We start from the raw sequence: 12114 nt of genomic DNA on the forward strand, positions 1-12114 counted from the left end.
GCACTCTCTCCTCTCTCTTTCATACAACTTCATCTTCATCCTGATGACCAGCAACTACCCAAATTAATCCCGCGTTAGCTCGCAAAATTGAAGGAATAGTATACTTACTGTATTCTACACTCATGCTGATAGATCACTTGCGCTCCAAGCTTACTGTTTGAGACAGAACATGCCCGCGGTTATGTTCATAAGTAAATACGGCCGACCCAGTGGCGGACAGTAGGAAAGGAGTTAGTCTCTGATAATACGCAAAAACTAATTCCTTTCCTCCCGTCCGCCACTAGGTCTGCCGTGTTTACTTATTACCATAAAAGCGGTCGTGTTCTGTCTCAAATAGCACAATGCGCAATTACACTGTTTACATTTTCCGGCCATTTTTGAGCATGAGGGTACATATTTTTTCCACGTTGTACATTTAATAAATTTACTCCTAGGCGTCATATGCTACAATATTGTGTAAGAGCAAGAACAGCTTTAAAATGTGAAAGAATGAATAAAAGAAAAATGAGAAAAACAAATTAGGTAAAGTAGTGCAGTGAAGGAAATGTAGCTCAGTATGCGTCTCGTGAATGCTTGATATAAAAAAAAATAAAGACGCTTATTTGATTCACGATATTTTGGATTCTCCAAAGAAACTTGTCACAAAGCAAGGCAATGAAGCGCTTAATGCAGTATGTTAAGAGTTGGATACAGCTATGGTTGTGTAGTTTCAATACAATCGCGACTTCATAAATTACTGTATGCACATTATAATTTTATGCTATGGTGTATTTGTGATTCTAATTGATGAGCATACTTTCAAAAGAGACTTTGTCCACAAAACAAAAAATTTTAAAATAACTTTGTTTTCGCATTAGAAGGATCATCTGCACATTTCAGTAGTCATACCGATAAAAAAATGTATATTCCGTGTATAACACAGTGTAAAATTTGAGGTGTGTTTCAAAAACAGCTATGCCACTAATTGAATACAATCATACTCAACTATAACGCTTTCAACGAATCACAGAATGGTCACTTGGAAACCAACGTTCCAGAATGCATTGCATTGCACCAGCTCCATTTGAGGTGACTCATGCGTTATGATGAGGTGCTATGATTGCAATATTCAAGGAAATTATAATAGAGCGTAATTGAAGACTTCCCAGGAAAAAGTATATAACATCAAATTTTTATTATTTTTATTTGATTATTTAACGACGCTGTATCAACTACTCAGTTACATAGCGTCGATGGGATTGTTGATAGCGGGATGGTATTTGGCGAAATGAGGCAGAGAATTTCCAAAAAGATTACCTGACACTCACCTTATGGTTGGGGAAACCTCGGAAAAAACCCAACCGAGATACGTCCGTGATTATCAAATTATTGGACTGTGAGACTTTGGTGGGAAATTAATTTTGAAGCATTGATGGATAACAAAAATTATAGTATTCAATACCTAAATAAACTTCTATTCTTCATTAGTCAAATGGTTCTGCTAGTAAATATAGGTCGAATGAAATATGCCCGTGATATTATTTTCTTTTTTTCCTGAAATATGAATTACAGTTTTGTTGGTTACATTCTTATTCCGAGGAGGTATTCAATTGTCATGGAATCCGATAGCACTGCGATTGTAGGTGACACCAATCAAGGAACCAGAAAGAAAGGTGAGCATTTGAGTGAAAGAGAAGTTAATAAAATAAGAAAATATGGTGTACCTGTTGAACATAGAGGTTGAGAAGACAGAAGATGTGAGGAAAATTCTAGTCAAAATCTTTGGTGAGAATTGGCTCAACGAGGCAGATCTGCAGTGGTATAAAACTCTTGATCGATGTACCTGTTTCTAATGTCCCAGATGAAGAGGAAAATCCAATGTGTGACTGTTTAGAAGACGATTGTGGTTTTCTCATTTAAAATTAGGCCTATGGAGGCATATTTGGTCAATACAGTTACATGTTTTCTTGAGATTAAATTTGTTTGTTCCTTTTTGTAGCCTAAGTATTCTTTGACTGAGGTCAAGTTGGTTTACTTCATAAAATGACTGCAATAAACTTTTGGCGTGTATCTCCAATCAGAAGGTAGGCCTACTATGTCCAGCATTGTGATAAACAATACCAACAATGTCGTATCTGTTCGATCAAAAGCAACTCTACAGAAACTTCTATATTACATTTCTACAATGACAATTTTAATTTGATTTGGATACTTAGTTTCACTACAATCTGAACAGATTGATATTCATAATTAAGTGGTGAGTACACAATTGTAACATTGGGAAAATAATAAAATACATTTTTTGTTCATACCCTAAAATTCTATTTGAAGGACAAAGTCTCATTTGAATATTTGCTCCTCAGTTGCTTTCATTACTGCAGTATTATTCGATAAAAATTGTATTATCTATGACTTCAATTACACGTGTTTATTATCCTTGCCATTGACCCGGATAATATAGAGTCAACTGTAACCTAAGGAATACACATGATGTAAACGATATAAAATGCCAAAAAATAATACAGGTTGTAGAGCATAAGTAACTGTTGTGTATTGGTAGACTTATGTGCTGGAAGCAAGATCATTGGTAATTGTATTCACGTTCAGTCGAAATGTAAACAAATGATTAGATTGCTATTAATCTTAAAAACATGCAATTTTACAAATCAAAAGTAAAATTATAAGAAATAATTAAATGTCACCACACAGTTTGTTCAGTAGAACGATATGTACTGTCCATATAATTTTGGCAATTTTTATCGTTCACATCTGTATATACGAACATCTATTGTTCACTTACTTTCATCCTTCAAACTAGTAAAAGTAAAGTTATTTTTACAGGCGATGGAGGCTCACAGAGTAGCGGCAGATTAACTCTTCCACATCTACGGACAATTGACATGAGTAAAGGTAGGGATTTCAATCCTACTTGTTTACTGCATTTACCACCAAGGAAATAACCCTGGTACTCATTTCTGTGAGCGTCTGAGTGAACTCTAGGGCCATAGAACGGTTAGAATAATTAGATCAATGGAGAAAATCGGTAACCACATAGGGAATCGAATCCAGGATCTTCCGGCTTACAGGCTTGCTACCGCGCGATCTCCTAAACATAGTAATTGCAATATTAATGTTACTCACCCAACTTAGGTTATATGAAACTGAGATAGCTATATAAAATCTTCAATTTCCAGATTCTTTTTTGTGGTTATTCGTCATTTGTTTTATTTCTAGCTTTATTTAGCCTGTCTTCTTTTCTTGTGAATCACATCACCCTTCTTCATCTTCCTCAGTGTCAGAATCTGAAAATTATGTTTTTTTTGTACTTATATTTTTAAATATGTGTTATGAGTATAGGCTTATAATTAAATTAAGACAAATTAACTGTTTGAGGTAGGAAGGGCCTAAAGAAATGGAATAGGAACAAAATATTTTACCCGTAAGCATTACGTTTATAGGTATCTTGTTTTAATGTACGACTTTCAATAAGTAAATGTAAAGATGGTGTTATCGAGTGGTTTGTCTATATTATGTCAAATATGGAGAAAGAATACCTACTTTTCCAGTCGTTCTCTGTGTCCGCTTTCATATTCCTAGGCCGACTATAGCTGGTGGCTGAAACTAAACGATTCTTCTCCTTCTTTTCTTCCAGTTTCACTCGAAATTTCGGCAATTGTGTGAATATTCTTGGCAAATTATGACTATTTTGTAATATGAAACTAAATTGCACTAAAAATTTCTCAATACAAACTAATTCGTATTTCACTGTAGAAGAGGAAATGAGGAATTTACATTTGTCATTATAATAATGGTAACATTCTTTTCATGTTTAATATAACTTCCACTTTGTAAACAGAAACCATCCCACTTTACAGCTGTGTCTTGTCTTCACTGTAACTGAAAATTTGTTTTCCCAGCCTACAATCTCAAAATGTTATCTCTTGTCGAGATAAGATTATTATTTTTACATTCAGCTTTCAATCATTTTGTATCAAAGTATTTGTTTTTTGTTAACTTGCATCAATTCTAATCTCTATCGTTGCACGTAGATTAACTTATATTGCGCAGTATGTCTTATACATTTAACCTACATTGGACAACGAGTCATAACTGTGTCACCCACCATTTTATTTCTACTATGGTGATACTTCTGAAACTAGTGAGGTAGCATTAATGTATAAAATCAATACAAAAAAATTCGTTAACAATAAAATTATTGTGTAGTACTACATTCCATTCTCATTTTCTACATAATCTACATTAAGTAAACTATCCTAAAAGGTAAGTAACTTTAGATTTATTGTTATGTTATGTTATGTTTTATTTAATGACGCTCGCAACTGCAGAGGTTATATCAGCGTCGCCGGATGTGCCGGAATTTTGTCCCGCAGGAGTTCTTTTACATGCCAGTAAATCTACTGACATGAGTCTGTCGCATTTAAGCACGATTTATTGTCAGTGTATGTATTACTACTACTACTACTACTACTACTGATAATGATAATAATAATGATAATAATAATAATAATAATAATAATAATAACAACATAAATGATTAGCAATATAATCTTTCGTAAAGACACTATTATTAGCCGAAAGACAAGAAGATATTCTAGTTTTTACCGTAATTATTTTGTAATGTAGGCCTGTTCTCTGGTGGTGCGGAAGAGAAGGCCTGATAGCCTTTTACTACTACTATTACTCCTACTCCTACCCCTACTCCTACGATTATTATTATTATTATTATTATTATTATTATTATTATTATTATTATTAATTCACAATCATATTTATCACTAGTGTGTGTACAACTCAGAAAAAAAAAACTCCTTGTTAGCTCTAGGATCAGTGGAGATCGCATGCTCTTCCAAACCATGAGATTCGAGGTTCGATTACAGGCTTAGGCGGATATTTATTTGCATTCCACGGAACTGGATGTTTGTTCTTGTTTTATACTTGTTCTGTGACGTCTTTGTGGTGGCCCTACGTCGTGCTGACCATACAGTCGAGGAATCTCTCGAGAGTATAATGTTGGTACAAAGATATTTATAGGCCTACTCCTCTACACAGAATGGGAATGTAAGTCTGTAAGAAAGTGAAGGTTAATCACGACAGTGTAAAAAGAAATAAACGATAGTAAAGAAATCGTTCCACGAAGTAATTAAACTGTAGATATTCCCAAGATTCGAAGATATACAGAATTTTACTAATTTATGGTAATTCTACAGAAGAACTGGGTCATACAAGGCATAATTTATTTAACAATATTGCGTACTACGAAAATTTTTACTTTCCGGCGCCCAATACTTTCACAGAATAACCTAGAACTATTCACCGTTGTACGTAATAATAAATGGATGCATCGTTACTGTAATGGTAAGTGCTGATGAGACATTTATTTTTTTAAGTTAGCTCGAGAGGTCCAAGTGCTAATTTCTGGACATTTGGTGTTGGGGGTCTGGACCGCACCAGAAAGAAAGCATTTTTAGTGTTAATGGAGATAGAAATTATTGTTGAAAGAGGTCGTATTTCGACATAATTAACAATCGTATTTTACATTTAAATGGTACTATGTTCTGATGTGGACAATATGGCGGCGATACATGCATTCATTACTAAATACAAGAGATGAATAGTTGTACACTATTCTGTGGAAAGTACTGAATGCCAGAAAGTAAAATGACGTGCTTAGTACTCTATACCATTCGTAGTATGAAAGTTTTGAAAAAGTGCTCCCTTTAATCTATTTCTTCTAGACATTTACCTAACTTATTTCACACGTCAAATAGATTCAATTAAAAATACAGTAGGCTACTTTTCGCGGACAGGATCTGTATCGAAAATCTTAGGTTTAAACGTTATATTTATAAATTTCAATGTTTACGTGACCTCTTGCATACATTTACAGACTCCATAGCAATGTAATACTGTTTATTAGTTCTTTTGTGTTTGTGATTCAATAATATCATTTCAGATACATTGTGTGAGTTTGTGTTTCTATGTCTAGGGCTAATGTATATAAGTTATATATTTCAAAAAATGGAACGCTCTAGTGTGAATGCAATATATAGTTGTTTTCCCAGTTCTTAATTACATTGGACCATATAGAAGTTTTGTGGGACTATTGTTATCGAAAATGATGCATATTTATTTATCATCGAATGTCTAAAATGTTGCAGTAATGTACAGCACGTAGCTGAACTTGTTATCATTTAAAAGTCATGGACTTATTTTCTGTACTTCAGACTGTTGGATTATATTAGGGTAAACCATACAGTTAATGCCCACTTATGGGAAATTTTATGTTTGAGTGTCGAAGATTTTAATACATTTTATTGTAAGATGGAATTGATAGTACATCTGTAATTGTCAATTATTTCTTTATTCAAATCACTGTTACACAAGTTGAATTAATAATACAGTGTGTTACTAGTGACTAAATAAAATAGTATGTATGAAATTATAGTTATTAGCCACTTCTACATAGTTACTGGCCACTGAGTATAATTATTACTCACGTTCTAACTATCAACTATAACAGAGATTTATTTTTGTTTTGACTGCAAATATTAATTTGAACTGTATCCATTATAACTGTTAGTTATTTACTCATGTATTGCAGTACCCTAATACCAGTTTTATGTGAAGTACAAAACCACATGGTTCTTTAGTGTACAGACCCTTATTTATAAAAAAAATATGGTTTATTTAACGACGCTCGCAACTGCAGAGGTTATATCAGTGTCGCCGGTGTGCCGGAATTTTGTCCCGCAGGAGTTCTGTTACATGCCAGTAAATCTACTGACACGAGCCTGTCGCATTTAAACACATTTAAATGTCATCGACCTGGGCCAGGATCGAACCCGCAACCTCGAGCATGGAAGGAAAGCACTATACCAATTACGCTACCGAGGATTTATGTAGTGCTAGTTTATAAGGTTCTTGAAGGTAATCATCATGCTCCAAACTACCGTTAAGATGCATACTCTTATCTGAATCTTCTCCTTTATAACAAGAGTGACATAGAGAGATATCGCTATCTTTCTCGGAATGTGTTGTCGGTGTTTGCTTGAAATATAGTTTATAGTACATACTCTTTTACATTCTTCACATCAAATTTCACTGAAAATCTTTGTGTTTATTTTGAAAATGTCACAAATTGGACTTCATTCATATTTTAGTTCTCGTAAGAGTGTTCTTTTTGTCATTTGTTTTTTCTCTTTTCCTTCTTTCGCATTTTCACGTTTTGTCTTTCTTTATTCTTTTCTTGGACAACTTTCTCTTCACGCTTCTTTCTGTGTATGTCCTGGTATCTCTCTGATGTTAACGAAAACGGTAATCCTACTATATCACAATTAATGTCTTTTCTTCTATGTGTTTCTGGCTACACCAGGAACTTGCCAACCCTCTTCACTTACGTGATTCGGGTTCTGCATATTGCGAATAGATGGCAGGAATGTGATCCATTTTCAAGTTCACTCCATTTCGGCAGGCCACGCTGAGCATGATGTGTATCTATGGATGGTTATATCGTGTACTAGGGTGATTGTATGTGTAAGTGTAATGTAGGGAGTGGGTGAGGATTATGATGAAGATGAAGAAAGAAGAAGGGGAAACCCGGTGACCGCACGTAGCCTACTCCTGTCGAATAGCACAAGGGAGCCGCCTGGCCTAGCGTCCGTATCCGACGGACGAATCACTACTGACAGTGACATATGCCTTCTCTTCATATGCACTGAAGAGAAATTTGGAATTTAATCCAGATATATTTTGCACCGCAACGCCTTCTAATTCTGAAGAAGAAATTTTACACGAAAATCTCTAAGCCCGCCTGGAATAGAATTCCGGCCGGCTAGTCTGGAGGCAGACGCGCTACCGCAGATCTAAGTCAGCGGACTTCTGTTATCAATGTTTCCACCACTAGAGTGTTCACTACTACAGTACATCCTGCACTCACACTTGCTGTATTGTCATGGGAAGTCGGCCACAGGCGTAGCTCATTCGGCTGAGGCGCTTGCCAGCTGATCCGGAGTTACGCTCGGACGTGGGTTCGTATTCCGCTTGAGCTAATTATCTGATTGGGGTTTTCCGAGGTTTTCCCCTATCGTAAGGTGAATGTCAGGTAATCTATGGCGAATCCTCGGCTTCATCTTGCCAAATACCATCTTGCTATTTCAATCTCATCGAAACTAATAGTTGATAAAGCGTCATTAAATAACCAACTAAAAATGTAAGAAAATTGTCATAGGAAGTCACATTCCGGGGGTATCTTGCATATTGTGTTGGCACTATTGTCAGCCATAACGTTTTGCTGAGTAGACATCTCTGTATCCAATATATTCGATGTGGATTGGCATTTTCAGAATCCCCATTATCAATTTCGATTTGAGCATTGCCCTAGGAATATTATACTGTTTAGCAATGGTCCTAAGTGAACTCTTATGAGTTTCCAGTTCTTCCAGTGCTGCCTTCATCGCCTGTGGCTTATAGTCATTCCGTTTCGACATCTTAAAAATAACTTAATCTGGGTCTAAAACAAATAATAATAGTTATTGGCCACTCATATGATAGTTATTGGCCACGTCGCTAATAACTATGAACACATTAAATGGATTCAAAATAAAAATTCTAATAACACAGCGGCATTTAATAAGTTGCGTGAAGCAAAATAACAAATTAAAAAAATTATTTTAAAATCACAGTTATTGGCCGGGGTGGTCAATAACTGAAAAATGCGTTATAATGAAACAGTAATTAACCAGTAAATTTTCAACATTTAGGGATTTATTTTATCATGATTTCTAATTGTAAAGTGAAAATAAGCATATATTTACCTCATAATTGGAATAATAATGAATACCAGTTAAAACAAAAAGCAATTATTATGACTAAAACACAACACAGTTCTCAATAGTGACACAAGAAACAAAAGACTGGGAACGTAATGTTTTGCAGAAACGTCTATTTCATCTCAGACTGCTATCTATTGTTGAAAATCAAAGTAAATACGAAATAAGGAAACATGTTGCTGCCAAAGCTATATTTTCACATCCGGTCTTATAATAACACATCGAAGTCCAGGTGGTCAATAACTGTATGGTTTACCGTTTCACAATCGGCTATCATGACTTGAATGAATACGGTGGAAGTACAATTGAGTAGCTTAATATCAAAGACGGACATCTGACCTCAATCGAAATTTAGATAGTTGTGGTTTTTTATACAATTTTTCATGCTCTTTCCAGTTATAGTGAAACCATATGCAAACTCTAACACCATATTTATAAAATAAATTGTGTTAAATATTACAAAGAACACTGTGAATTAAAAAACTGCCTCTAGATCAAAACTATGGCGACGACAGATGTCCGTCTTTGATATTAAGCTACTCAATTCACTTTGATAGATCCGTATCACTGATTTAGGATACATATTTCTAGTTTGGTGACATCAAAATTATCGTCACTTTATCAGGATTATCACATTCAGATACACAAACAATTTATATTGGGACTGCAAGAAAACAAAATAAGAAAATGTAAAGTCGGAATATCACAAAAGTTCAAACAGTTTTACTTGTAACCAATAAAAAAATTAAGATGTGAAAAATATACAATTCGGACATTGTCTCGAAAATATGCGTTTTCAGCATTATTGATGCCGAAAGAATGCTTCAGTGTATGCCATCTACGTCAGCTCGGACTCACTATCGGTCTGGGTGCAACGATTTCTCCTAAACTACTGGACCAATTTTGTACATATTCAGTAGTTACGACTGAACTTATTCCGGAATTATACACATAAAATAATTTTAATAAATTATCGATAAACTTTTATTTCGAATCAAAAGCACAAAATGGCGATGAACTCAATATCTATCTTAACGGTTAATTTTTAATTTTTGTTTCTTGCATAGTGTGAAGAGAGTAATGAAATTAGTTACCCAATATTAACCCAGACTCCTATGTCTTGGGGAACTAATTGCCTTGTGTACAATTGATTCTATTTTTCGTTGCGAATTTCGCCAAGTTCAGAGAGTTGAAATAGTCCCAAAGTTAAGCTATGTAGTCAATACCCTTAGTGAAGAGCGCCTCATTGTTGTAAGATTGGTACGCTTTTCCATACATTTTTACGCATAAGTGAACCAAAGCGAAGTCTAATATATTTTAATATTAATGTAACTTTTAAGTGCCTATCAAGTTAGAAATCATTAAATTATTGATAGCCATATGTAAATATGTGAAAATTAATTAGCCTACATATAGATGTAGCCGCAGGCATGCGGTAGCGTCTCGGTTAAGACCCCGATCAGACCGTAAGGGAATTCGTCGAAATGGGCTTTTATCCGAATCGATTTTGTAGACAATAGATTTGATTGCATCTCTGGTTCTGTATTGGCAGGAAGGTCATGGATTCAATTCCCGATGGAGCCACTGATTTTCTCTATTTATTTAATGCTCTATGACTCTGGAATTTACTCGGTCTCTAATAGAAATAACGATGACGTAGGGACACCCGATTTTCGGGAATGATTTTTTGAGTTTCCGCTAATTAAGTCAACAGAGTCAAAATTGTTACACGTATGATAAAGACTCATTCTGCTACAGAACGATTCTCCTTCGTACCTATAATAATTTTAACTCTCTTGATTCAGTCAGCAGAAATTCGTGAAACAAAATGATTCGCGAAAATCGGGTGTTCCAATAAATTAGTTTCAGCGGTATTTCCTTTGAGGAAAAGACAACGAGCACGTTGTCTGAACAATCAGCGCAATGGATAGTTGTAGAATGCAAACACAGCGCAACCCGTACCTCCTTCTACGGGCCAACCACACGGGGAAATGAAGTACATTGACCTTCCTGACTGTTCACATTTTCCAACAATCCATTGCGCTGACATTACAAGTGAGAGTACACACCTGTGGAGTAACGGCGTCTGGCCGCGAAACCAGGTGGCTCGGTTTCGATTCCCAGTTGGGGCAAATTACCTGGTTGAGGTTTTTCCCGGGGTTTTCCCTTAACCCAATATGAGCAAATGCTGTGTAACTATCGGTGCTGGACTCCGGACTCATTTCACCGGCATTATCACCTTTGTAAAATAACCTACTAAAATAAAATACAAGTGAGAACCTTAACCTCCCGCTATTATGTGAGCCTCCATGACCTGTAGGGAATCACTTCACATTTACTTGAACAGCTTCTTACTTGGATACATACTATCTCATAATAATTTTATTCATGTATTACTTTGAATAGTAGCTCAAGAAAATGAAGTTACATCATTCCGAACTTGATAAAGAAAATGAGTTGTTACGAAACACATAAGCCGCATATTGAGAAAGAATGTGTTACAAAGATTATGATACGCAACTGACATCTTACTGCATTTGCCACAAGGAAAGAAGAAGTAGACTATTGTTAAAAATACAAAATTGAATATAAGTTTGTTGAAATTTCACCTTAATATCTAAAATCAAAGGCCTGACAGCTATGTAACTGTTCCTTAGTCGGGTCGCGGTACTGTTAGTATTGTTAGAACACAAAGAAGTGGCAGACTAAATTTCCATTGTAGCGATATCAAATGCATTCCTAACGTTGTTACGTAACTGTAAATCAGGCATTCGCGGTAAATATTAATTTATTGTGGAAATAATGTGATAAATTCCCGATGTTACACTGTAACAAGGGGCATTATAGGGTAAATTTAATTTTAAAATAAAAATAATAATAATAATAATAATAATAATAATAATAATAATAATATTATTTTATATTAGTTTTAGTCACATCTTTTGACGCAGAACGAACATTCTCCGCATACAAATATTTTTTTATGAATATAGGAGGAGAATTTCTTTTGATAAAATGAAAAGGTACATTATTAGCCTAAGTATTGTAACAAGATATATCACTATGTATTTGATTTGTTACCTTTATATATGTGCGTAAATTATTTTAAATTGAAAATTACGAAGGTTTTAATTGACAATTAGTGTATTTTTATATTAATTGCTTATAATGTTTCTTGTTCTATGGTCATGGACTATTGGCACAATGACAAATTTGGTTTCGACTCGACTGTTGGCGAAGATGACAGTATTACCAGTAGTACATAACTGTACCCACATGATATAAT

At 34.8% G+C, this 12114-nt stretch overlaps 1 protein-coding gene across 3 annotated transcripts in view; it reads right to left on the reverse strand.

The window, feature by feature from the left end:
- The window catches only part of LOC138711941 (SLIT and NTRK-like protein 4), a 137444-nt gene that overhangs the window by 87860 nt on the left and 37470 nt on the right, over positions 1-12114 (reverse strand). Inside the window, exons 1-2 of one of the 3 annotated variants that reach the window (XR_011335541.1) lie at positions 3538-4423; positions 3121-3281 (exon numbers count right to left, since the gene is read on the reverse strand). The gene's annotated coding sequence lies outside the window, so the exon portion shown is untranslated. Of the gene's footprint in view, positions 1-3120; positions 3282-3537; positions 4424-12114 lie in introns of those variants that run through there. The other 2 variants (XR_011335539.1, XR_011335540.1) reach the window with 2 other exon arrangements.

The sequence above is a fragment of the Periplaneta americana genome, chromosome 13 (assembly GCF_040183065.1).
Source record: "Periplaneta americana isolate PAMFEO1 chromosome 13, P.americana_PAMFEO1_priV1, whole genome shotgun sequence".
NCBI lineage: Eukaryota > Metazoa > Arthropoda > Insecta > Blattodea > Blattidae > Periplaneta > Periplaneta americana.